This window comes from Lissotriton helveticus, chromosome 6 (genome assembly GCF_964261635.1).
Source record: "Lissotriton helveticus chromosome 6, aLisHel1.1, whole genome shotgun sequence".
NCBI classification, from domain to species: Eukaryota; Metazoa; Chordata; class Amphibia; order Caudata; family Salamandridae; genus Lissotriton; species Lissotriton helveticus.
Window position 1 is genome coordinate 884,207,567 of NC_136067.1, and position 26,382 is coordinate 884,233,948.

The window sequence follows — 26,382 nt, forward strand, 5'->3', positions numbered from 1 at the left end:
TTTCTTTGTCTAAATCATCCCTCATACTAAATGGTACTCCTCTGCGCTTGTGCTTGATTGGTACGTCTCCATCCTTTACAATTATCTTAAGCTTGAAGCCCTTTATTTTACCTAAAACATTTCCAAAAACATTAGGGAATTTGTCCTTCCAAACGTGACTTATCTCCTCATTCCCAACCACCAGGACCTGTTCTTTGGCACCAGGTTTGAGAATCATGCCGAAAAGGCCTTGATGAAACCACCCCAAAATGTTCCGACCTTTAACATCAACATACACAGTTTCCTTGATCCTCCTGTCTTTATATTTAATTTCTTCTTCAAAGAAACCCAGCAGTTTGATTCTCCACCCTTCCTATGATACAGGAGACCTATCAGGAGCACACAGAGTTTGCGAGCAATTCCAGACTTCCTCAAATAATTTCTGTGTAATCATGGTTATTTTAGCTCCAGAGTCCACTAATAATTTGATAGTATGAGGGCCTACACCAATAGGCACAATGGGATCAATTCAGGATGAAGGATCACCCTCAATCACACCTTGAAAAAAACTAACAATGTCATTTTTATCAGTGACAACAGATATAACTTCAGAATCTGACTGACCCTCAGATTCGATAGCACAAACAGATGTTTTTTTTTAACTCTTTTGCTTTTTTAGAGAGACTATGGCAAAGTGCCCCATCTTCTTGCAGTAATTGCACATTACCTCTATAGCGGGACATTTTGATCCTCTGAGATGCCAAGGATTGTCACATCATAAACACATATTATTACAATTACCTCTATTGAAACTAAGATTTTGAGATTTAAACTTGGAAGAGGTGTTGGAAGAAGTGACAATAGGCTTCACCCATTGTTTAGAAGAATTGTTGACATTAACAACATTTACAACATCATTGAGTTTCTCATCTAGTTCTTTTAAGGAAACCATGGAGATTTCTATGCTCTTCGCAATCTTAATGGTTTCTTCTAAAGAGGTATCACTCATACTCAAGAGTTTCTGTCTAATATTCTTGTGTTTGCATTGGCAGACAAATTGGTCCCTGATCAACTGGTCAGTAAAGTTCTCAATATGCAGTCGGCTGCAAGTCTGCGTAAAACTGAAATGTAGGACTCAACATCCTCAGATTCTGTTTGCTTCCTCTTAAAGAATTTGTGTCTTAAAACCATGAGACTTGGTTGTTTGTCAAATCTGTGTTTTAGTTTCAGAACAGTTTGATTATATTCGTCGAAGCATCCAGACTGTTCTTGCGTCAAAGGTGGTAAATGTTTGAAAATTAACCTTCCACCAAAACCTAATGAAAGTAATAATAAAAATGTTTTTCTTTCAGCAGCGAAGCGAGAAGCACCAATGGCACCTAAGTATGGCTCGATAGCACCATGCCAAATTTCCCAACGAACTGTAGGCTCTCCTGGAGAATCTCAAAATGCAGGAGGAGGATTGACAGATTGCATGGTGCACATTGGTGAATAACAAAAATAAAAAATTAGGGTGAAGGAAATTTAGAAAAGAAAAAAACCCACTATAGGAGATTCTATTTTTTTTTTTTACAAAATAAGTGTGGCATCACCGTTGTCAAACAAGAGTGCACAAAACTGTACAACATCGCCGGAATGGCCTGTGTATCACCGTAAGCCTAACACATGTTTAAAAGGAGTACACACAAGATTTACAATCAAGTACGTCTCAATTGACTGAAGCACAAGGTGAAAAAAAAGGAAGCTGAAAAGGTATGTGCATCACCGTGATGAACACTGTTTAGTGGAAGATTGAACTAAAATAATGTTGAGTTGAGTTGAGGAATAATAAAGTTTGAACTTTCGAACTTTTGAAAGCTATTGAATAAACTGTAGATAAATATAAAAAGCGAAGATACAGTCTAACATTGTAGCGAAACGCTGTTAAATGAGGTGTGTGTATCACCTTGTGACACACTGTACAAAAATACGTGAAGCAGGAAGCTATCAGTAGAAATTGAAGTTGGTCCCAATCAAAGATGGCCGCTGGTGTGTAGCGTGACGTGATGTCGTCAGCATGTTACAAGCACAACTCAGAGGCAGAAGCAGGGAACAGCAGCGCGGAGCAGAGAATGCGCTCATTGGCACGGAGAGAATGTCAGTGCAGAACGGTTGCCAGGGGGTAGTGCAGGCAGTACTTCAGGTGAGAATGTTATTAATAAATGTTGAAGAGCTTGTGAGCAGTTTAAAAAATGCCACAGAGCACGGGACAAAACCAGTGTTCCCAGCGAGGGCTTAAAATGTTGAGACTGAAGAAAATAATGTAAAAATATAAATAAACTGAGAACATAGCAGGTCGAGCATAGAAATAAATTGCCGTACCGTTTTTGTTGGAAGTAGGAGTCAATGCATAGGGAGAAATGCAGGGATTACTGCTCCACACTGCTCCGCAGTCAGGATGAACAAAAGTCCACTGCTCAGCCCTTAGTTCAACAAGCATAGAAAACTTGCTAGCTTGAAGGAAGTTGCAGTTGTAGACGAAGAGATGATATTAGAAGTTTCTTGATCAATGTTGCACACGAAGGTAGGATGACCAGGGAGCCTGTAGAAACCACGCTAATCTAGAATTAAATAAAGTGGTTTATTAAGGCTACTTGGAAGGAAGAGATGGACAGGACCGACTCTAATGGAATGGAACAACCACAAGAGCGCTCTGAAGAACTACCAACTGCATATAAGGGACACCAAAAGAACCTTCATCAGAGACAAAGTCAAGACCAACGAATCCAACATCAAAGAACTGTTCAACGTCATTCAGCAGTTCGCAAAACCCACCTGCAAAGCAACTGACATCACACCCTCCCAGGAACTCTGCGACAAACTCAGCTCCTACTTCCACCTGATGATCAAGGGCCTTTACGACAACTTCAGCTAGACAGCAGGAAACAGCACCACATCACCCACCACCACTGAGAAACCGATCCTCACCTCCTGGGCACCCGCGTCCATCAAACTCATCTCCTCAACCCTGAAAAAGACGCACTCAGGAGCCCCAGCGGACCTCTGCACCCCTCACATCTTCCAAAGGGCCACCGCAGACATCGCACCCGAACTAGGACGAACAATCAACTCCTCCCTCTTATATGGCATCTGCCCAGAGGACTGGAAGCGTGCAGAGGTAAAAACCCTCAGGTGAGCAGGATGTAAACAGGGACAATGTGCCCTATTACATATAGTACGCTGCCCTGAGGGCAGCACATTAGTGAAAGAAAGAGCGACTGCTTGAAGCAGCCAATCCACCCACATGAACTTAAAGGGAAGATAGAGATCCCCTTGAAGGAGGAGCAACTGCACCCACCTGAAGTGTGATTGCTTGGATGCGTCCCATGGTGCCACTTGCCCCTATCCAGAAGGCTGCTTCCAAGGGGCCCACTGGCTGTGCACCACCTTTTTGTGGCACACAGTCAGTGCACCTTTGATTACTTCCTTGTCTCAGCTCCTTCATCAATAATATGGCACATACACTGGGATAGTGTTTCCCATATGTGCATGGGGCCACAGCCCCTTGCAAATGAGGCAACAACTTCTTAGGATAGTCAAGGCACTGTATGTGCACATGCACTACCTGTGTTTCAGAAGGAGCTGCACAAGCATCTCCTGCTCCTTCTGTAATACTACAGTACCAGGGGGGAACAGAACCAGTCACACATGTTAGTTGTGTCCCTGGGGAACTGTGCAGCATATTGCCCCTGTTCCTTTTGATAACATCTTCAACTTATTGTATTACATCTATGCCCAAAAGGGCAATTTAGAAAGACCCGATTTAATGCATATCCATATTCAGAAAAGAAAGATACAGAATTTTCTATGCATATTGTTTTCATCCCATTTTGTGGGCATCAGGAGCAAAGCGAAAGTAAGTTTTATTGTATATAGTTAATTAAAACCTTTACAATATGGTTACATAAAAACACATGTTTTAAGAATAAAATGTACGACCTTAGAGGATCACAAAAAAAAAAAAAAAAAAAATAATAACTTTCTAAAATGTCTGTATGTTTGGTATATTTGAGGGAGGGGGTTAGGGGTCTATTCATAGCCCTTCAGGCCATCCCATGTATTGAAAGCATATGATATTACATTATCAGAGGAAGACTAGCCTTCAACTGGCGCAATAGGCCTAAAGACAAAGACTTTAGAAACTCACTCTGGAAGCTGCTTTAAATAATTGCATACCGAACTCCAGAATTCTGCACAGTGGCTGGGTGGAAAGAAGGTCTGGCCTAATGGCATCAATTGTACAATTTGAATATGATACTACATTCAGGACTCAATGGTTCTCACAGTATCGATAAACTGTGTTCCTCATTCAAAATATATGGCCTCTATACCACAAGCTATTCTACACTGATGCTCAACTCAGCCTGGTACAGGGATGAAGCATAAACATTCTGTCACCTGTTCAGGAGCCGAAGAAATATTCTAGGTTTCTGATTTTAAGCCTCTAAAAACTCACACTGAAGCTTTAGGTTCCTCTATCACTCAAATCGTGTAAATCCAAGACGTTATATTATCCCTACAAAACACTGATCAATTCATTTGCACACTAATTCAGGGGTGTAGCTTCAGGGGGGTGTTTTGGGGTGTGACACCACCCAAAAAAAGATATTCTTGGCTTGGTAGTTGGGTCTGGGGGCCCTGGGTCAAGTTTGCTATGCCTTCATTGTTTTTTTATGTCATTTTGATTTCACTAGGAGATTTTAACCTGTTTTTGCTTTTTGGACCAGGACCTTAAATTTATGTATCCTCACATATACAAAGATTTTGCATTTGATTGCATCACTTTTTTATCCAACCCGACATAAAATCCTTTTCTGGTATTTACAAAGCCACCAAATGTAGAATACCTACAAAATAGTAGAATAAGCCTACAAGGATAGTTTTTGTGCAGGATGTAAAGCTTATCTGGACTATAAAGCAGACACCCTTGGCCTACATTGGTTCTAGGCTGCCCAAAGTGTGCCAGCGCAAGAAGGGAGCAGAACTGCACCCTTTATTTAACAAGATGGCACAGTCCATCCTTTTCAGGGAATGCATTTCAATGCAGCAGCTTTGCGTGCTGTGCCGTGGTACACCACTTCTTATTAAATATGCCCCCTAGTGACCGGTTTAACATAAAAGTGATAAAAGTAAAAGCACCCGTAAACGTCCTCCTTGAATGAATGCACATGTACTACTTTTTAGAATTCACAAACATTGGCCGTAGTAGGCTTGGAAGGCGATACCAGTCTCAGACTTCCAGGCATACTACTGGCAATCAAACACCAAAAGGTGATTGGACAAATGGTGAAAATAGTCTAACCACTGGCAATCCCTCAGGTTGGCATTCCAAGCCATTCTTTTCCCCATCTGTGCTTCTCTAGACAGTGGGCTTGTTTTTGGATTTATTGATGATGTAAATGCAGATTGGTTGCTGGAGGTCTTTATTGCCTTTACTCCGCCTATCAAATTTAGAGATGACCACTTCCCGGCAGAGACCTCTATATGTTGGCTGGACCCGCCATCATGGCAGTTCCTGTCAATGTGTTAAAGGTTTAATGGAAAGATCCATCGAAAATGATGGCTGACTGTTAAACATTTGTCATAAGTATTTATTTTAAAGAAACAAACACCCAAATCAGGAGTTTGTTTTTGCAATTTTTTGTAAACAATCTCCCCACACAAGTTTTCTACCATGGTGTGGGGTGGTTTACATTTTTTTACTGTCCCTCACATTTTTCAACATGAATCTTTGAGAATCATCTGATCTGCCAATCAAAGAAGAGTTTTCTCCAGTAAACAGGACACTAACAGCCAAGCCAGACACCAGGCCCAGTGTGGCCACCACTCTGCTTGACGGCACCTCTAAGCCCCTCAGAGGCAGTGCAGAGCACACACTGAACGAGCAAAACAATCACCTATCATTTCTTGGAACGTGGCAGGCCTTCAGAAACTGATTAAGGTAAAATCCGCCTTAGAGTATCTTCAAAGCAGCTACATCTTTTGCCTTCAGGAGGCATGGGCACACAGTGGCTGACCGCCTGCGCCGACGACCTCGCGCCACTAAAGAACCCTCCCAGCAGACCCAGAAGCAAGAAGGCATCCTGGTTCACTGACGACCTCAAGGACTCCAAGAAGACCTGCCGCACCCTCGAGAAAGCCTGGCTCCTCGACCGGACCACCGACAACATGACCGCCCTCAAACACGCTACCCGCAAGCACCACCAGCTCATCCGCACCACCAAGAAGAAATCCCTGAAGGAACGACAGGACAACAACGCCCACGACAGCAAAGAGCTCTTCACTATCGTCAAGGAGTTCTCCAACCCCAGCACCGGCACCAACAACATCACTCCGTCACAAGACCTCTGCGACTCCCTCGCCTCGTTCTTCCACCGCAAGATCGCCGACATCCACAACAGCTTCGGCGCCCCACCCACGCACCCAACCGTCGAACCAATGCCCCCCACCACCACCCTTCGCACCTGGACCACGGTGACCACCGAAGACACAGCCCGCACGATGAACACCATCCACTCCGGATCACCGACCGACCCCTGCCCACACCACGTCTTCAACAAGGCCGACTCCACCATCGCACCCCAACTCCGGAACATCATCAACGCCTCCTTCAACACCGCCACCTTCCCGGAGAGCTGGAAGCACGCCGAGATCAGCGCCCTCCTGAAGAAACCTACAGCGGACCCCACCGATCTCAAAAACTTCTGCCCCATCTCGCTCCTCCCTTTTCCTGCTAAAGTCATCGAGAAGATCGTCAACAGACAGCTGACCGCCTTCCTCGAGACGAACGGATCCCTCGACCCCTCGCAGTCCGGCTTCAGAGCCAACCACAGCACCGAGACCGCCCTCATCGCAGCCACCGACGTAATCCGGACCTTGCTCGACAAGGGGGAAACAGTGGCCCTCATCCTCCTGGACCTCTCCGCTGCGTTCGACACGGTCTGCCACCGCACCCTAGTCCAGCGCCTCAGCAACATCGGTATCCAAGAGAAGGCACTGGAGTGGATCATCTCGTTCCTCGCCGGAAGAACACAAAGAGTCCGCCTCCCCCCGTTTCGCTCCGAGGCCACCGAAGTCATCTGCGGCGTCCCGCAAGGATCTTCACTCAGCCCCACCCTCTTCAACATCTACATGAAACCTCTTGCAGACATCGCACGCCAGCACAACCTCAACATCATCTCTTACGCCGACGACACCCAGCTGATCCTCTCCCTCACCAGAGACCCTGACACCGCCAGAACCTGCCTACACGAAGGGATGAAAGACGTCGCCGAGTGGATGAAGGACAGCCGCCTGAAACTGAACTCGGACAAGTCGGAAGTCCTCATCCTGGGATCTTCGCCCTCCGCCTGGGATGACTCCTGGTAGCCCCCAGCCCTGGGCACCGCACCCAAGCCAACCGACCACGCACGCAACCTGGGCTTCATCCTGGACCCCTCCCTCTCGATGACCAGACAAGTCAACGCCGTCTCCTCATCGTGCTTCAACACCCTGCGTATGCTTCGCAAGATCTTCCGCTGGATCCCGACCGAGACCAGGAAGACTGTCACCCAGGCACTCGTCACCAGCCGACTGGACTACGGAAACGCCCTCTATGCCGGAACCACAGCCAAGCTACAGAAAAGACTCCAGCGCATCCAGAACGCCTCCGCCCGACTCATCCTGGATGTCCCCCGACGCAGCCACATCTCCAGCCACCTGAGGAACCGCTCCCCGTCGACAAGAGGATCACGTTCCGGCTCCTCACCCACGCACACAAGTCTCACCACGACTTGGGCCCCAAGTACCTCAACGACCGCCTGACCTTCTACACGCCCACCCGCCAGCTACGGTCCACCAGCCTCACCCTCGCAGCCGTACCACGCATCCGAAGAGCCACCGCCGGAGGAAGATCCTTCTCTTACCTGGCTGCCAAGACTTGGAACTCCCTCCCCATCCACCTTCGGCTGACCCAGGACCATCTCGCCTTCAGGAAACAACTCAAGACCTGGCTGATCGAGCAGTAGCATACCCCTCCCCCCAAGCACCTTAAGACCCTCCCGGGTGAGTAGTGCGCTATACAAATGGCATGATTGATTGATTGATTGATGGGCAATGTCCACCACAACTCTTCCAGGGTACTTGAAAAAATCCATGTCCCGGCCTCTAGATGCAATATTTTTGGCCGGTCAATGGGTGGCTTTCTGTCTATATCAAACACTCCCGAAGGCTGGAAGTCACTACACTTGCATCCTTCTCACCTGGAATTCAAGCATTACTCATCAATGGAATAAAAAAACATTATCAACCACTTCGACTGCTCCTGCTTAATTTTTATGTTAACCCTGCTCTGCACCAGAGAAGCAAAGCACTTGACGATCAGGCAGCCATCATTGGAGATCTTCTCAGTAAATGCCCTTATCACAATCCACTCATAGTTGGGGATTTTAACAACAGATTGCTTGCAAATCAGGAAAAGACAATAAACATTCCAAGGAGGTTCCTGTATTGCAAACCCTATTCGACACTTGCTCCATACCTTCTGCTCACAATCTTAAGAAAGCAAAGGGTCACACATGGGCTCCGCTTTCAACATATAGGAACATCTCTACAACGGATTACTTATTTGTAGGCAAAACACTAGCTTTACAGCTGAATGACTTCGACATTGACAATCAAGCGGAGAGCGACCACAGACCCCCTTAGAGCATCTTTTAGTCTCTCTACTCCTGTATCCCGCAAGATAATATCTATAGGGGAACCCACGGGGGAAGAATGTGACAAAGTCCCCTGCAGGATACACTGGACCATCAATCTCGGCACAAAATTGTCCACATGGACAACTAAAAATGAGCAATTAAAAACCCTACTCAGCCGGTTGTATGATCAAACAACTACCTCGTAAATCACGAGTGCCTAAACCACGAAGGCTAAACCACGATCCAAGGCAAACCACTAATGTATTGTACCACGACTTCCTAAACCACGAAAAATATTTAATTTGCATATATCTAGAATCTCCCACTATGTTCAAAACAGAACAATACATAAGCAACCTGCTTTCTGCACATGTCAGATGAAAACAGGGGGAAATGTCACTACATCCACAACTGAGATGGCGCGCTGCTCCATGGAACATCACCCAGAAGAAAAGAGAAGAATCTAGCCTCCTACACGGCTCCTAAGGCTCGAGGTAAGCGGTTTGAACGCATGTTTGTGCTATTTTTAAAATGCACTCACCGCTGATTTCAAAAAGTACCAGGCACACCTGAACATTAAAAGAAAAAAACTCCCTCTAGCTCCTCAGCTGCGCACAGTATTCTTTTTCCAATCATTACTAGCGTGTTACCGTGAGTAGATGGCCCTCTAAATTGGTATACATTACCAAATGCACGTAAGGGAAAGGCACTCCGATTTATTCCACGGGCATTATTCTGAATTAAAGAAGGTCAAAATGTCACAACGCCGCAGCACTTGCTCTGATTGACAGCAGATTGCTACAGAGGACAACACAGAAAGACTGACTGTGCCCGAGGCTCTGCTCAGAAGTCGGCGGCCGCTGCAAATGAACATCGGTGTGTAAACTACAATGACTGGAAGTCTTTAATTCCCTCCCAGGCCCCACCTACCCCTTTTTCATGATCTTGCAGGTTCCTGCTTTCTTCCTTTGGGACGGTGTTGCCTCCCTTCTCTCCTTCTGTTTCCGATCTATGTGTTTCAGCCTTCTTGCACTAGGAACATTTCTGATGTGGAAACAAGTGCTGGTACCCAAAAATTAGTGCTGGTGGCCACCACCTGGTCAAATTAGGCACTGATTAGGGAAATATATTAAACCTCCCGTGCGCACTGTTTAAGTAATGGCATTGAGCGACGAAATCCGAGCCTCCCATCGTAAACAGAGACGTAAATAACATGTATGCATGATTTTAATAACCTTAATAAAACGAAGTGGAAATCTCCTGCTCAAAAAACGCGCACCGTAGACAATTCACATGACTACAAGTATAAACGCTCTCAAAACACTGGTCTGACTATCCTCATTACCAGTTCTCTCAGACTCCCAGGGAATTTAGAGGTAGGTGCTTACGCAGCTTTTCATTGTTTAGTCATAAAAAAATATAGTGAGTAATTCCACATTTCATTTAGATGGCATACCTGAGAACCATCTACATCTTCCTCATCTGCCAGGAGCGGGACCCAGACTTGAAAAGACGTATAAACAACTGTCATACCATTTAGTCTTGACCTTGTATATTTATAGATATATAACATTAGTGCCACATATTGGCCAGTAAATAGTTCATTCGGAGGTTCATTTAATTCGTTAGTGTTTCGTTCTTCTTGTAAGTCGTGGTTGATGATGTCATGGTTCATATAAAGGTCGTTGTTTTGGATTTGTTGTTCAGTTCAGTCGTTGTTAAGACTTCGTTATTGAGGCTGTTTCCCTACTCAGCCTGCAGGCCCCTCCAGATCATTGATCCGTCATCCTCACGGATCTGCACTTGGCGCTGTGTGGAATATCAAACGCTCGTCTGAAGCACTTAAACAGGTACCTGAATAAGGAAATGCAGGATCCGTTGGCAAATAAATAGAAGCTTCATAAGGCCCTTAAAGCAAAACAAAGGGGAGACAAAACATTGCAGGGTGCTGCCATTGGACCCCCTCAAGCTGTCTACAAGAAAAATGCATGGGAGCAACGCACTAAAAGAATAGAGGCCACCTGGCTAAAAATGTTCTCCCTTCTCAAGGAAAAAAATCCTGCTCCATTCTGGAAATATATCAATCAAGTCAGCATTCATGGTCAGGCTAAGGAGAACGGGGTACCTGAGAATGTCTGGGTCAATCACATTAAACAGCTCTATAGCAGTGAGACAGGGGTGCTGCAAGACCTTCACTCTTCTCAGACATCAAACTTCGAAAACATCCAGGGTCCAGATATTCAAGAAGCCGATGTAATTAAAATCATTAATCGTATGAGGAGTGATGGTGCACAGGGGCCCAATGGAATATCCGCTGCAGTCTTTAAATCAAAATTTTAAATTTTAATTTAAGCAAGACTTTCTTATAGTCACCATTCCATCAGCATGGCAAGGCTCAATATTACATCTAACTTACAAAAAAGGTAACTGCTCAAATCCGGCTAATTTCCGGTTAATAGCGTTACTGGGCATCGAAGCCAAGGCCTACGCCTGTGTCTTACTGACTGAATTAGAAACTTGGGTCACAGAAAATAGCATCCTTCCCCACACCCAGTTAAACTTTATATCGGACTGCTCCACAATAGACAACATACCAGCTTGTAGTGTAGTTCCTATATTCCCAATAAGCTCTGCGCATTGGAATAACATAAACGATAGTTTAGACGTAGGACTTAGGTCGACTAGGTCTCTATTGAATACGTTAGACTTAATTATGAATGCCAGCTAGCTCAGAGGTCACAAGAAACTTTCTCGAATTCACAAGAAGGGATTAGTTTCTGACAACCGCATAAACATGACAACTTTGCTCCCTTAAGAATAAGGAGTATACCTCCAGAGTCGTGGAAACAATAGATAGCTATTTTACTCAGTCAATCGTGCATGCTTAGTTTCACCAGAAGTGCAGAGAAACAGAGAGACGGGCGTTTTCAATAAAAGAGGTTATTTATTGAACAGTCTTCTTTCTCATGCAAGAGAAGTGAATTGCTACAATCGCAATACTTGTCATAAAGTAAAGTGCGTACAGTAAAAGGAGTATTATAAAATAGTACTGTAAAAGCATTGTATGGTTTCTAAGCCATACGGTGTTTAAAATGGATAAAATACATACAATGATAAAATAATGACTGAAGGTACTCAACTGGTGCTTCTAAGATACGCCTACAACGGTGTACCTAACCTAAGCCTAGTACAGGGAAGGAGTAAGTGAGATTTAGTTTGAGTTAAGATAGTTTCTGCCAAGAATCTAATTCAAGAATTCTCTAAGGGTCTAATCAGCTCCGTACCTTGGGTATAGAATGAAGGAGGTCTTGTATCTCTCTCTCAGGACTCGATCTCCCAGCAACCCGCAAGGGTGACAGGGAAACATTGGAGCTGGATTTCTCGGCAGGAGAAAAGACAGCGTCTCTCTCAGTGCGTCAGCGGGAGGGTCGGCTTCCTTCGGCACTTGCTACAGCAGGGCGTCGGGCAAGTAGATAGTCGATCTGCTCCAAACCACGATGTGTTTTGCTAGGGCAGATGCTGGTATATTTATACCTGGAACGTGCCAAGTTTGATGTAAGGTTGGACATAAGATGCCACTAAGAACTCGCAGTTCTTTCAGGACTCCGGGAGTTCTAGGACAAATCAATACAGAAGCAGGGGGATTCCCGAGCTGCTGGAGGCTTGGTTTGTTTAAGAACACGTTGTGCTTTCTAGGAGTCTATGGGAGTAGCCTTGCCGTATTTGGACTGCATTGGCTATGTCTTAATATGGGTATGATTCTTATGCCTATATAAGGATATGATTTGATATAATCACATAAGGGCATGAATCGGGAATATTTAACTAGAGTCCTAGATTCGTCTACAACACCCACTTTACGTATAATGTCCATCATTACTAAATACTAAGCAATTTTAAACATATCTATGCATGTGTTTTCCATCCCACCCCAAAATACATAAAATGCATTTGAAATGGTATATACACGAAAAATGAGTATTATACTGTACGTTTTCAAGCAGTGGTATCATTCAGATAATGCACATATTGTACATTGAAATGGCGACTGAATGAATCACGAAATTTACATTTATAAAATGGCTCTTAATACAGAAGAGAGTGCCGAGACCATTTCATCACATATTTATACAAGACTGTACATGTGCTAGAGGCTAAGTCAAAATATTGTCTCTAGAGTTTACAAAAATAGAAATCTTGTTCTCTAAGAATAGTTCTACTTTAAGCAGAGTATCATGTGCCAAAAAAGGTAAATATTTTGGGAACAGGGAAAAAATAATTTCGCGTGCAGGGAAAAAATAGTTCCAATAGTTTTTCAGAAGTTCTGTTCATCAAAACTGAAAAACGAATTCCGAGTTCAGGGAACGCTGTGTGCTCGTGTTTTCAAAAGTTATTCTCATTGTTAGGAGAGAACATTAACTCAGATGGGCTGGCAAAGAATTTGTCTACAACAGTAGGTAAAAGTTGGACCATGTCCGAAAAAGTAGAAATAGTGCATATGTGAGATGCATTGCCGTCATCGGTGTCTAGATCAGCAATGGTCACAGAAGGTTGTACCTGTGTGCCGCTTTCATCTCGTACCTCACTGCCACCTTATCGCAAAGGTGAGGTCTCAATGAATGCCGTCATCAGAATAGGTAGCCGCTGGGGACAACACATGCATGAGCCGTTACCGAACCAAGCAAAGTATCGACATCCATAGGTACTGCTGATGGGAGTGTGAGACAGACGTCTAACACGCATTCTTCTCCACAGAGCAGGCATCGTAAAACAGGTAGGATGCAATCTTGCCAGATTGGTCGAAATGAAAGAAACCAGGTAGTATTCAGATATCTTAGCCGAGCCAAGCCGAGGACTTTAGTAATCCGATCTCGGTATTGCATTGCTAGGAGCGTTTCTTCCATTGTAGCCTGAGTTTTGTCTGTGACTGGACTTGCCTTATCCGACCAGAAGGAACAAAAATAAGATTCCTGCTACGAGTCCCAAGATGAGAGGCAGGCCGCCAAACACAGAGTGCACGAAATTCGGGAAGATGCTCAGGACTTCTTCAAAGGGTGCTAACAGTCCTGAAAAAATTGTCTTAAATACATGTGTGATGCCACTGGTATCAGACATGTTTAAGATTTGACTTAACATTTCTACGAAATGCACGGGGCAATTTGTTGATAATAATTAACCCTGGGCGTAGTGTGCGGAGTGGGGCTCCGCGGAGCTACGCGAAGTGGGCGCAAAACTACGCCCACCCGCGCACTCCGCGTAGCCCCACTCCGCGCCGCCCGCCTCCCTCCCGCCCTCCCTAAATATTTAAATAAAAGGATTGAAAGGTTTTAAAAACACTTACCTTGTCCGCCGCGTCCCCGGGGCTCCCTCTCCCGTCCCTGAATTCGCGCCGCCGCCATTTCGGATACTAATGCGCATGCGCGGGTGCCCGCGCATGCGCATTTCTCATGGGAAATGCGCATGCGCGGCCGCCCGCGCATGCGCATTAGTATCCGAAATGGCGGCGGCGCGAATCCAGGGACGGGAGAGGGAGCCCCGGGGACGCGGTGGACAAGGTAAGTGTTTTTAAAACCTTTCTATCCTTTTATTTAAATATTTAGGGAGGGCGGGAGGGAGGTGGGTGGCGGCCGGCTATGCACCGTCTGCGGAGCGCGCGTAGTGCCGCCTGGCTACGCCCGCTACGCAAAATGCGTAGGAGACGGCACTACGCGCACTCCGTGCACGGAGCGTAGCTGGCCGCCCAGGGTTAATAATAATGCATGTATCTCTGCCGATGTCCTTGCGACTTGCAGATCATACGTTTCTTTAGACGAGGTTAAAGGCACAGTTGTTTGTAAAAGAATGGACTTCATTCTGCTTAAAGTATCAATTCGAATAGAAGAGATATTCAGAGAAGGCCATATCGTTGCCTCCTTGTCTGGTTTGCTGTTTGGATACAATACTTGCATACAGCAAGTGACCCTGGACATAACACTGACGAGATAGGCCGTTCCTGGCACCATGCCACAACAGCAGCGGTCACTTAACAAAACGTAACTGCAGTTGGGAAGTTGCCTGAAAAAAGACTCTATTTGTGTAGCAGGGGTGCCGTGCAGGTGACATGAAAGGTTATTTGATGAACCTTCGCAGGCTCCATGTAAGTTAATTCCTTGACAAAGAAGTGTACCGCTCAGTGACTTTTTACAGTTGTTACCACTAAGAAATACCTCTTTTCCCCCCACTCCAACATCTATGTGTGTAAGGTAAATTCCAGGTTGACTTGATGTACCCTTTACCCTTTACCCAACCTTTCATACAGGCCCGTTGGTATGTGCTTTTGGCAATATTGAAACTGAAAAGTCGTTATCGGAATTGTAATGGTGCCATGTATTATCCATTCAATGACAGGTCTTTCGGATATTGTCAATGGTAATCTTTCTAGTTTTTCAATGCTCAGCACCGTATAGTCTGCTCCTCTTTGTGCCAACGAGATGTGTTTATCTGTAAGGTTAAAGACAGAAAACAATGACGTTGTGTTGATTAGACGCCATGGCACGTAGCCTGAATGGAGATTTTGTAACGTCGAGCCTAACTGTACAATAGAACGTAATTGAGACGGGCCATGCTGTAAAATTAGCATATCCTGTTCTATTATATCAATAGCAGATAATACAATGCTGTCCAGTGAATACATTCTGGAGGACAGAGTCATTAACCCATTGTCCACTACAGACAGTGTTTTTTCTAAATGAATACGATCAATTTCTCGTATTTTTTCAGCAGTTTCAATTTGCGTTACTTTCCAAGCTTCGTTGTAAGCAACATATATACCGGCGTATATGAAACATTTTTGACGCTGTTTGCGAGGTCCCAATAAGAAATCTCGCAAGTTAGCACCTTCTTTAAGTAAAGTCAAGTGTTGCTTAATTTCAGGTAGTGTGAATTTCTGTAGCTATTCGAGGCATAGTTTTCCTACACTCTATGTTGTTATTATCCCTGGATGTTGTCTCTGGGAATATCTTGGGTCTGGCCTGTTCTGTTTGAACCCCTGTTTGTTGTTCATCAATCTATCTTGACAGTTATTAGTGTCTGTGGGCATAATCAACCATTTTCTCCAATCAGGATTAGTTCTATTTTGGTGTAAAATATGGGATACGTCTATCTGCACATCTGTAGTACTATTACTATCAGGTATGGGCTTTGGTATAGACGGTTTGTTTAAGTCCTTTATCCTGGCTAGGCCAGAACAGGTTGTTTGTTGAATGGTGTCATTCAGGAACATTATCTGTTCTGGGATCATGCAGGCTCTGAATAATGATTCTAAACCTTGTACCTGCCAGTTTTTTGTTACCCTGGGCGTAGTACACGTAGTCGCACTGCGTGAAGCTATGCGAAGACGTTCTCGCACTATGCGAGCTTCGCGTAGTTTCGTGAGCGTGCGTAGTAGCTTGCTGGACCCGTTCGCAGGCCGTTTTTCTTGCTCAGGAGCGCGTTGTGCGTGTTCGGGGCGCTGTCTGCGTGCTCAGGGGATCGTAGCATGAGACCTTACCCATGCGGTGGGCTATGGGCGTGGCCATCTTGTTTTTTCAATTGTCCCGCCCGCTCGCGTTTCCTATTTCCTCTTGTGGGTCGCGCATAACGTGTTTGCGTTGGGCAAGTCATGTTCGGGAACACAACTACTTGTTCACGCTGACAAAGTGCATGTTCGCGTGAAATCGCGCGCGAACTTAACCACATGGTCGCGATGGGCGCGGCCATCTTGTTTTTCACACTCTATGCTATGGTTCTGGGCATAGTTTTCTATCCTCTATTTGAAAAACAGGGGACCCCTACACATTCTAAGTTTGCTATACGTAGGAAAAGGTTATCAATGGAAAAGCAAAGAACTGTAGCAAACATTCAATCAATAAATGCCAGCTCTCTTTTAAGGTGAGACAAGACAAAGTGGCGACTTTACAACTAAAGATATAGAATCAGATATTTTTTATATAAATATCATTTTTATTTCATATAAATATATTGCTTCAAAAACTTTTTTTCTCATACATATTTTATTTTTATTTTTATTTTTAGACTAATCATGCAAATAATTCTATATTCAAATTCATTTTCAGCAATTTACATATACATATAACATACAAACATTACAGCAAATCACAACAAACCGGTCGATATTCTATTGAAGTAGGCAAAGCGGTGGATTTGACTACGCTCGTTTCGGCATTCTGCCTTCATCAGGTGACCGTCATTCGCAAACACAAGTTACACGACATACATGAAATTTTAAGAAATCAATTCTAGCTAAAAGTATAGACAGCAGGACTTTATTATTTCTAGGTATCTCGACAGGGCTTCTATTCTTGTTGCTTCTTGTTTGAAAGTAGATGACCAATTCGTCACACTTGTCATTCAGGAACAGTATTCTATATCTGAGGTCAATGTTCAGTTGCTTCAATTGCAGGTAATTGCGTACTCTTATATTTGTTCTCAAAGAAACGCACCTTAATACGGTCCGCACATTTCCCACTCAGATTGTGGATCGCGAAAAGCTTCTGTCTTGTATTTAACGTTATATGCCAAAGTTCTCATTTCGGAGGCGGTGGCTTCCTAGTATAATATCTTTAAATAGCGTATTATTTCTGATGTTTGTGGGTCTATAGACTGATGTTTAGGGGTTACTTGAGGCAGTGTCTTTTAATCCTTCGCATCTACGGATTGATTCCTCTCTCGGGGGTTCTTTCTTGCCATACATGCTGGATACTCCGAATAAATGAATTGGTTTATTGTGATTTGCCGTAATGTTTGTATGTTATATGTATATGTAAATTGCTGAAAATGAATTTGAATATAGAATTATTTGCATGATTAGTCTAAAAAGAAAAAGAAAAACGAAATATTTATGAGAAAAAAGGTTTTTGAAGCAATATATTTATATGAAATAAAAATGTTTTTTATATAAAAAATATCTGATTCTATATCTTTAGTTGTAAATTTAAAGTCGCCACTTTGTCTTGTCTCACCTTAAAAGAGAGCTGGCATTTATTGATTGAGTGTTTGCTACAGTTCTTTGCTTTTCCTAGTTTTCTATCCTCCTTTTATCTTTGCAATCTTTACTTATGTTCACAGTTTTTCTGACTTTTTTTTACTTATCATCTATCTCTCTCTGTCCCTAAGATTATATTTTGCATTTTATTTTTACTTTTACACCTTTTTTAAAACTTTTTTACTGTTTTATTTTACTTATTTATTTAAGCACCTACTTCTTCCCCCTAACTTTTTTCCTTTTGTTCTAACTTTTCTTTTCCAATTCCACGTCCACCTCCACCCCAGAACCATGGCAAAGGGCAGCAGCAGAACCGGCTCGAAGGGCAAGGCGCCTGCGCTCAAGAGCCGGCTGCCTTGCGGCAGAATGCGACCTGCAGGGGTGCAGGCCCGGAAACTTTTCAGGGAGGCGGAGGTGGTCGCCCTGGTTTTTTTCATCCAGCGCCACCTCCCCTTGACCTTGGCAGCAGGCGGCAGGCCAGGCTCCGGTTACCTTCCAGAGGAGCGTCACCGCCGGTGGGCGAAGGTGCGCCGGGCAGTCTTCCGCCGCTCGTGTATCCGGCGCACCCACCAGCAGATGGCCCACCGGTGGGCAGACATTCTGGACAGGGAGTAGGACCTGTTGGACCTGCTAGGTGTCGAGGTCATGGGGCTTGGTGAGTAGCTAGTAATATTAATATATATATAGTAGCATAAGTATTGTGTATAATTCTTGGATGAATAAGTAACACGATTACTGGTGCGCTTGGTTACATTGCAGATCAATTCCGTCTCAAAATCTTCTGTTTTTGTACAGGTGCTGCTCGCCACTTCTCTTACTGGTTTGTAACTTTGCGCTAGCTTGGGCTGGTGATTATTGATGTTAGAGTTTACTTTAGAGAACTGAAGTTAGTTAATGCCATTGCTAGAGTCTAGTCCTTACATTGTCCTTTAGTGAAATAGTGGTGGATGGATAGTATTAGTTCATATTTTTTTAACGGTCTGCATGATGCCTCCTCTGTCACTGAATGCTTAGTTAGTTCTTATTTATCCCACCCCTCCATAGAACCGGTTTGAAGTTTGTTTACTGAGTGGTAGGCTTAGCAGCAATAGCATTGTCACGTCAGTCAGTAGCAGTTCACATGACGCAAGCAACAAACAATTTTGTGTATGCACAAATGTATGCATGTGTCCTCCATCTCATCTATGCATGTTTGCGGGCAAAAATAAAATGGAAATGCCGACTTACTGAACAATTGGCCCGTCTGGATTCTGGAATAGGTGGTGTAGGTCAGGTGGTACTGGCTTCGTTAGTATATTCTGCAATCAGAATGTTAATGGAACATTTGATTAGTGTTCTATAAGTAGACAGTCTGTGAATCCTGCAAGCCAGTAGTCATTTAGACTTCGAAGTCAATTTTATTGGAATTGTTGTTTCCTAAAATGTTTGAGAGGATTTTTGAATGATGTATTTGTTTCACAGCACTCAATGTTTCTCTTTCTTTATTATTTCTTACATGATCAGCACCACCCAGGGGCAAGAAGATGGGGTCCGAGTCGGGGCGACAACCACCAGAGGAGCGCTCCTCTACAGAGGATCCTGCTGCTGGCCACAGTAAGTCCTACAGTGCTTATATTATTAACAATTATATTTCCCTAAGTTTGTAACGCACCTTATTTTTACCAACCTATTAAGCCTCTATCCTAATTCAATGTTAGCAAAACCTTCTTTAGTCTTCAATTTATTTTCCAAATTTTGGGTATACAATGCCATCCCTGACTTTCAGTTCCTTCAAACTGCCTCTGCCCTATGACTCTGTGTGCTACTACTATTAGACTGTCTGTAGCTAAGCTTGCCCTGTTGGCCACTCTTTAGTTAAGGTATTCTTTTGAATAAAGCTGTCATAGAATAGCTGTAGCCACTGGGTCCACTCCTGTCTTTTGCGTTGTCCTCTGTAATCTCTAGTCTTTGTCAATTCCCACCAACAAAATGCGCAACCAGATGTTTGCCTAGTAATTTCTGTTAGGTTAGTATACTACTACTACTGTTGTGGTTATTCTCTGCACAGCCACATACAGAACTATGCACAAGAAAATAGGATGTTGGTGATAGGGAGGTTGGACCTTACTCTTACACCCTAGTCACTGAACCCAGTCAGAAGAACCCACAATTCACTGACCGTCTACCTACCTAAGTGTCTCAGTCATAGTCATTTGTCCCACTTCCGACGCCCCACATGAAGACAGTTAGATATACCCAATGATTTTATTACACAACCCAGAACAGAAGAACACCCTTTCGCTCACTCACTCGTTTAAGTCCACAACACCCCCAGACACTCAAAATATACCACAGAGTCTATGTGCAAGTTCAAAAACTTTATTTTTTTAATAACAAGCTTTGTATTGTTGTAACTTGTAAGTTGTTCCATGAAAAACATCCAGCTCCACCATGCAAAAATAAAGGAGATTAAATACTATACATTTTGTACAACTAGTGCATGATAGAGTACTGTGGAAATTGTGGGAGACCCCTCTCCTTTGAACGTATACTAGTTACACATGCATCTTTCGAAAGCTCTGCAAATCTCTGGTTCGTAGAAGGCAATCTTCCCATCTGCCTATGAGAAAAATGTTGCACGTTAGACAGTGAATACAACTATGCACGTTTTTAGCAGTCATGCCAAAAAGTGTCACATTATGGATAAGAAAAAGGGACTAACAATACTTGTTTGTCAACCTCTTTAGTTGTATGCAACACTCATGTGGCCTCAAAGGTGTCTTTCTTACTGTGCAACAAGCTGCGAGGTAACATGGGCAAAACAGTAGACCCGGATCTAAAATGGTTAAATGGCTCAGGCTAACTTTCCAAAGACTAGAGTAGGATTAGAGATGAGATGACCCTAGGGACCATCTAATAAATTAAAACTAAACTCTGTCTAATGACTGCTGTACAGTAGTACGTAATTTGGACTATTTACAACGATTTATGTTGTACGTAACTGTTTTTTCAATCTTACTTCCTGGTGAAAAAGTACAACTAGTAAAATAGGGGAGGTGTGCAGGCATCTAAAAAGGTGTACTTGCTTTTATAGGTGCAGAATCACTACCAACCACCAGTGCTGACGGGGCCAGCGGCGATACTAATGCCATCCAGGAGGGGACAGTGGCTGCGGCACCTGCAGGAGCACCAGTGGGGGAGGAAACGTCAGCAGTGGGCGGTGGTAAGTTATATTCATTACTTATTTGCATTACTAGGCGGAAGGAGAACATTTCCCTCACTGTGCTATGAGACTTATTAAGAAAGTATTAATTTGAAGTTGTACTGGACAATATACAATGGTTGAAGAAGACACCCTTTGCAGCATTACCAGCGTGAGTTGAGTAAACAAGGCCTCTTCTATCAGACTCCAACTCAGCTGTGAAAGTTATGGAGAAGACTAAAATTCAGATCAGATGACCTTGAGGGATGTGTTGAACAAAAAGGGAAAGAAGTGAACTAGGGTGGAAGGAGGAATGACGAAAGAGATGTAATAAGACTACCATAGAAGGATACTTTGGAAGGTTCATGCACGTGGCTGATATGAATCCGATGCATGAGTTGTTGAAGGATGGGTAGAACTCGAAGGTGAAAGAAGATGCATGCCTGGTTGGGCAAAACAATATGGGTGCATGGATATAGTGGATAGCAAGAATCATGAGCGGAGTTTGTGTCAATCAAACCCAAGGCAAGGAAGGAGTGGACGCATGGGTGGTTGTTGGTGAAAGTGAAACCAGCTAAGGCGATAATAAAGAATGATAGACATTTACTTTTAATGGATGGATGCCCCCTGGATGTATTGTATTCATCATAGGTGGAGACTGTCACTGGAAGCAGAGTCTTACTTTGAAAATATAAAAGGAGATACAAAAAAGACTGATGTTCTTCGGTGTACTGAAGTCCACCCATAGTACTAGGGCAAGTATAATGCCGGAAAAAAACTTCAACAAATGTTACAGGCAGGGGTAGCAGGAGGATAGATTAGATAGATACTAAAAGTTGCCACCAATTTTATGTACTGCGCTTGGTAGTGCTACTATGCCACTATGTGTTGAATTCATTTTGAAGAGTTTCAGTTACAATTCTGTTTCTTTTTTTATAGATACTCATACTCCTTCCCAAAAACCATCACGGAAGGAGTTGGCAGCCAGGCCTGGCAAAGGAAACTGCAGGCCATTGTGGATGAGTACCGCCGGCTGGTGGCTGAGGCCGAGGAGGAGGAGGAAGAGGTGGCGGCAGCAGCTGCTGCCTCTTCCAATGCCCCAACCCCCAGCCAGGCCCCACCTGAAGGAGTACGGCGCCGTGGTCAGGCAGCCGCTCACCGCCGGCATTTCACAACATCTGCCGCCCCCCACATCATGGATGCAAATGTAGGTGCCGTGCATTCCGACAACAACTTCTCCTCCGGGTGGCCAAGCTGGAGGACCAATTAGAGGAGCGCGTCAAAATAAGAGTGGACAAACACCTCAAAGCCCGCCGATTGTAATGGACCCTGTTCATTTGCCCCTTTTTTAATACTTTTGTTGGTGGGTGGGAATTGGGTGTTGAGGTTATTTTTGTGGGACATTCTTTGGACTTGGACATTGGTTGGGGTTAAGGTGGGGATAGGGGTGGGATAGGACTAGGAGGATATTTTTTTATGTACATGAATAAATGTTATTTATTTTCAACGTACACATATGATGTTGTTTTGTGGTGGGGTTACTGTTGTACGTCACAAGGTTTACTCTAGATGCAGGGCAGGGGCCAGTGTTTGATTTAAATAATTTATTAATTGACCACATGTGTAACATGCAAACAGATAGATGCGGTACCCCTCACTGAGTTATATTTGTCCTATTGGTAGTACTACCAGTCTGTCCTCCATTATACCTCCCAGCAAACTTCTCTTCTTACCTGTGATTGATGATGATTAAGTTTGGCACCGCAAGGGCTGCATGGTTTCCCAAGACAACGGAGAATATGCCGTGGTTGTGTGATGGTAGTAGTAGACTAGACACTGGCACTAGCATTGGCAAACAAAAACAAAGAGACAGTCATTTGCCTGAGAGAGAATGTGGGAGAAGTAGAAAAATACAGTACATAAGACTGATAAATAAATAAAAACAATATTGCAACTGCTAAACTCCAAGAAATCAATGGTGTCGGGGACTGCCAAGTACAAGAAGATAACTGTAGTTGTGTTGAAGGAGTCAGTAAAACACAATCCAATTCGTAAACTTAAATGCTGTAAAATTAAATTCAAACAATGCCACCAATTATTTAGATTTATTCGTTGCGTCACTTTGGGAAATTAATTGCCTTGTACACTAGTACATACAGTGAGCTTGGATGGGCAAGCAGAAGAAGATCCTCGCCCTGCCTCGTTGACCTTTGATTTCATTAGTGTTGCTTTCACCACATCTGCCCCAGCAAGCGTGTGATCAATTGTTGGTGTAGATTTAATGTAGTAACATCACACCTCAATATAAAACCACACAGCCCGGGGGAAGAGGTTTAGGATTTGATGAATGGATGGGAACGGGGGTTTGGGGAAAGGTTTGACAAAGAAAAACAGTACGCATGGAGACAACAAAAGCAAAACAAGGAAGACGATTGTGGTTCTGAAATTCTGGACCCTACTGTTGTCCCGGTATCGAGGTCCAATAGCCGTGTCCTGAAACATCAACGTACCATGACGAATTTGGTGTCGACGAACCGATAACGATTAGGACATCATTCCTATGCATTTGCGTCATGATCGAGGTATGCTAACACCCCTGAATCGTAGTTTCCGTCCCGACCCCTCAGACTCCATTTTGTAAACGGTATCCTTCTTGTGTCTTGCCCTCATGATAAGTCAATTAAAGGTCGAGCTCGATCTAAAAGGACACGTCCACCTTCCCTGACTTCCCCCTGACCCGTCCCAACTGACTCCATTGCCTCCAGCCGAACCTGTTTGGGCAGCTCCTCGCCCAGTGGCCTAATGCGATAGCATCAATGCATAACATGGCACAAACCATTCACTACATCCAGATCATGTTTTCTACACACAGACACACCTGTCCACGCTCCCTGTTTATGGCCAGTTTTATGACTAGGAGGTGCCTTCCTTTATTGGGGTTTCATCGATATCTGATGGGAGTTCCGGGCCTGGCTGGGTAATCCATCATGAATTGGACGTCTAAAATACGGGCTTGCCTACATGACTTCGCTCTTTTGTATTATTGTAGAAATATGTGTATAGCCATATCATAAACTCAAGAATTCTTGCTTGCAGCTATTATTTTTGTATATAAGGAGAAGGCTGGTTCTGTAAAAAGGAACAGTCTCCTGAGAACACATGACCCGTGTTTGTCGTGCTTCTAGGACACCTGTTACTTGGTAGCTACCAATAAAATTCGATCTCTGACTGCGACTAGAAGACTCAGTGTTTCTGTGGTCCGGAACAAGGGAGAACTCAGAGGTCTTCGGGTGTTATCCCCTGGCACCAAACGGGTTCCTAAATACCCATTACCTCAGTTGGCGCCCAACTCGGGGCGGTATCAAGCGGCAACGGTCCAAGCCAGATGTTCGTGAGGAGCTTCGTGTGAAAATTCCAGAGGACGGCCAGCCACTTCAGCGACCCCTGTATGTCGACGGGGTTCCGAAGGTCTTTGCTGCGAGGTTCCCCGCGTCCCGACGGCTACGAAGGACTGCTGCCCTGACTATCGCCTTGTTTTGGACCCAGTGATCCTTGGTAGAGCGAAACGATAGACGAGTCTTCTAGCGACATCACCGATCTTCAAATACTTCAGTTAAGTATAAGTGGAGCGTCGCCCAGTCCTTAGTTTGTCCTTAGTTTTTGGTATCCTTGAGATACGCTTTGATTTGGTACTTGCAAGCCCCAAAGCCGAAGGACTTGTGTATTCACGAGAAATATCGTAACAGATAATCCTTTGAAGTTTGAAGCTAGACTAGTGAGCGAAGATGCCTGGTTTTAGCAGACTTGGAAACTTGTTTTGTCTTGGTTATAGTAAGGACTCCCGATTAGAGGATTCCTGTCCGGTTCCTCCGATTGGAACACCAACATATGAGCTCTATGTGAAGCACGGCGTAGGTCCCATCACATATAATGAAGTGTGGATAAAATACACCCGCAAGGATGGTGTTTTAAAATGGCCCCAATATGGTAGTTTCGACTCAGAAATATTAGATAACCTAGAGGTCAAATTATTCAAGAGAAAAGCCCGGCCGACGATATTTGACTCTTTCCGCTTATGGCGCAAAGAAGCCAAACAGAAAGAAATAAAATTAGCAAAAAAGAATAAAAGAGGAATGTCGATGGTGCAAGCTGCCATAACATACAGGGATAACGAGGAAGAGCAGGAAAACGAACAAATGCTTAGGAGCAAGAAACTAGCAGTAGATAAATGCTACCCGATGTTACCAAATAAGGGACAAGGTCAAGAGGAGAGATCTGAGAAAGATCCATTAATGTCCCACTTATTAAGCTCACCTCCACCGTATGCGTTAGACGCTACTACAACGCCAAAGCATTTTACTATACCGCGCCCCGGCGCACGGAACACAGCTATTGCACAAACTCCAGCTACTGTTCAGCTGGTTCCTACTTCTCCGGCGCAGCCTTCTCAAAGGCCGCCGTCTCTGCTACCTACTCCATCTACTTCTACGACTTTGCCTACAGCTCCAGCTATTGTCTATGATACTACGTCTGCTACTACTTCAACTTCCTCTGCTATTGCCTCTACTTCTTCTTTGCCTCAGCCTGTTTTTTCCGATGCACTTACCCTTCCGCAAGGTTCTCCTTCTATTCGACAAAGAGTGACAGGTACAGTCACTAGTCTGTTTTCACCTTTCTTTGGGTCGCCTAAAACAACGCCTAAAACAGAACATAGACAATCCCGTAGTCAACTGCCTGATTACGAGGAAAGAAGAGTGCTAAATGAACTAGCCCGTAAATGGATTACGGATACTGTTAGATATGATGTTCAGTCTGTTATGGACGTTTTCCGTCAATGGAATGCACCCACCCAGAGATACGTATTCAAAGAAATGTGTGTATATCTGTGCGAAGATGTGAAGACGAATGATTCCAAATGCACAATGAACGAACTATGGCGTACACGCTTTAAGTTCTATGAAGGTATGATTATAGGTGCAGATGTTGAGAAAGCGATAGAGTTATTGCTCTCTTATAGGAGTAAGGGAAACGTCTCTAGATCATGTCACGAAGACGATGCACCAGGTGGGAAAAGAGCGAGACAGTACCCCATGAGAGAGGTTCCTCCGGTTTGGAGGGAAGGTGATGCGAATGCTAATCCACCAATTCTGCCTCATTTCCAGCGTGTATGGGTACATGTCCCCTGGAAACGATCCGAAGTCTTAGCACTCAAGCAGACACTGCCTGATCCTCGTAAAAACCCGACTGGGTATTATAAGGAGTTATCGCAAACTGCAAGCTCATGTATAATGAATTTAGCGGATATAGACATGTTGTTTGGGAACGTTGTTCCACATCCTTTATGGAGCAAAATCCGTCATACGAACCATGACCAAGAACTAGGTGACTCATGGGCGAACATTACCGCTATGGATGCTAGACAAATAGGTGGTTTTAAACCTGAGCCGTTAATAGCTGAACTTCCCGGCAGGATTATCGCGTAC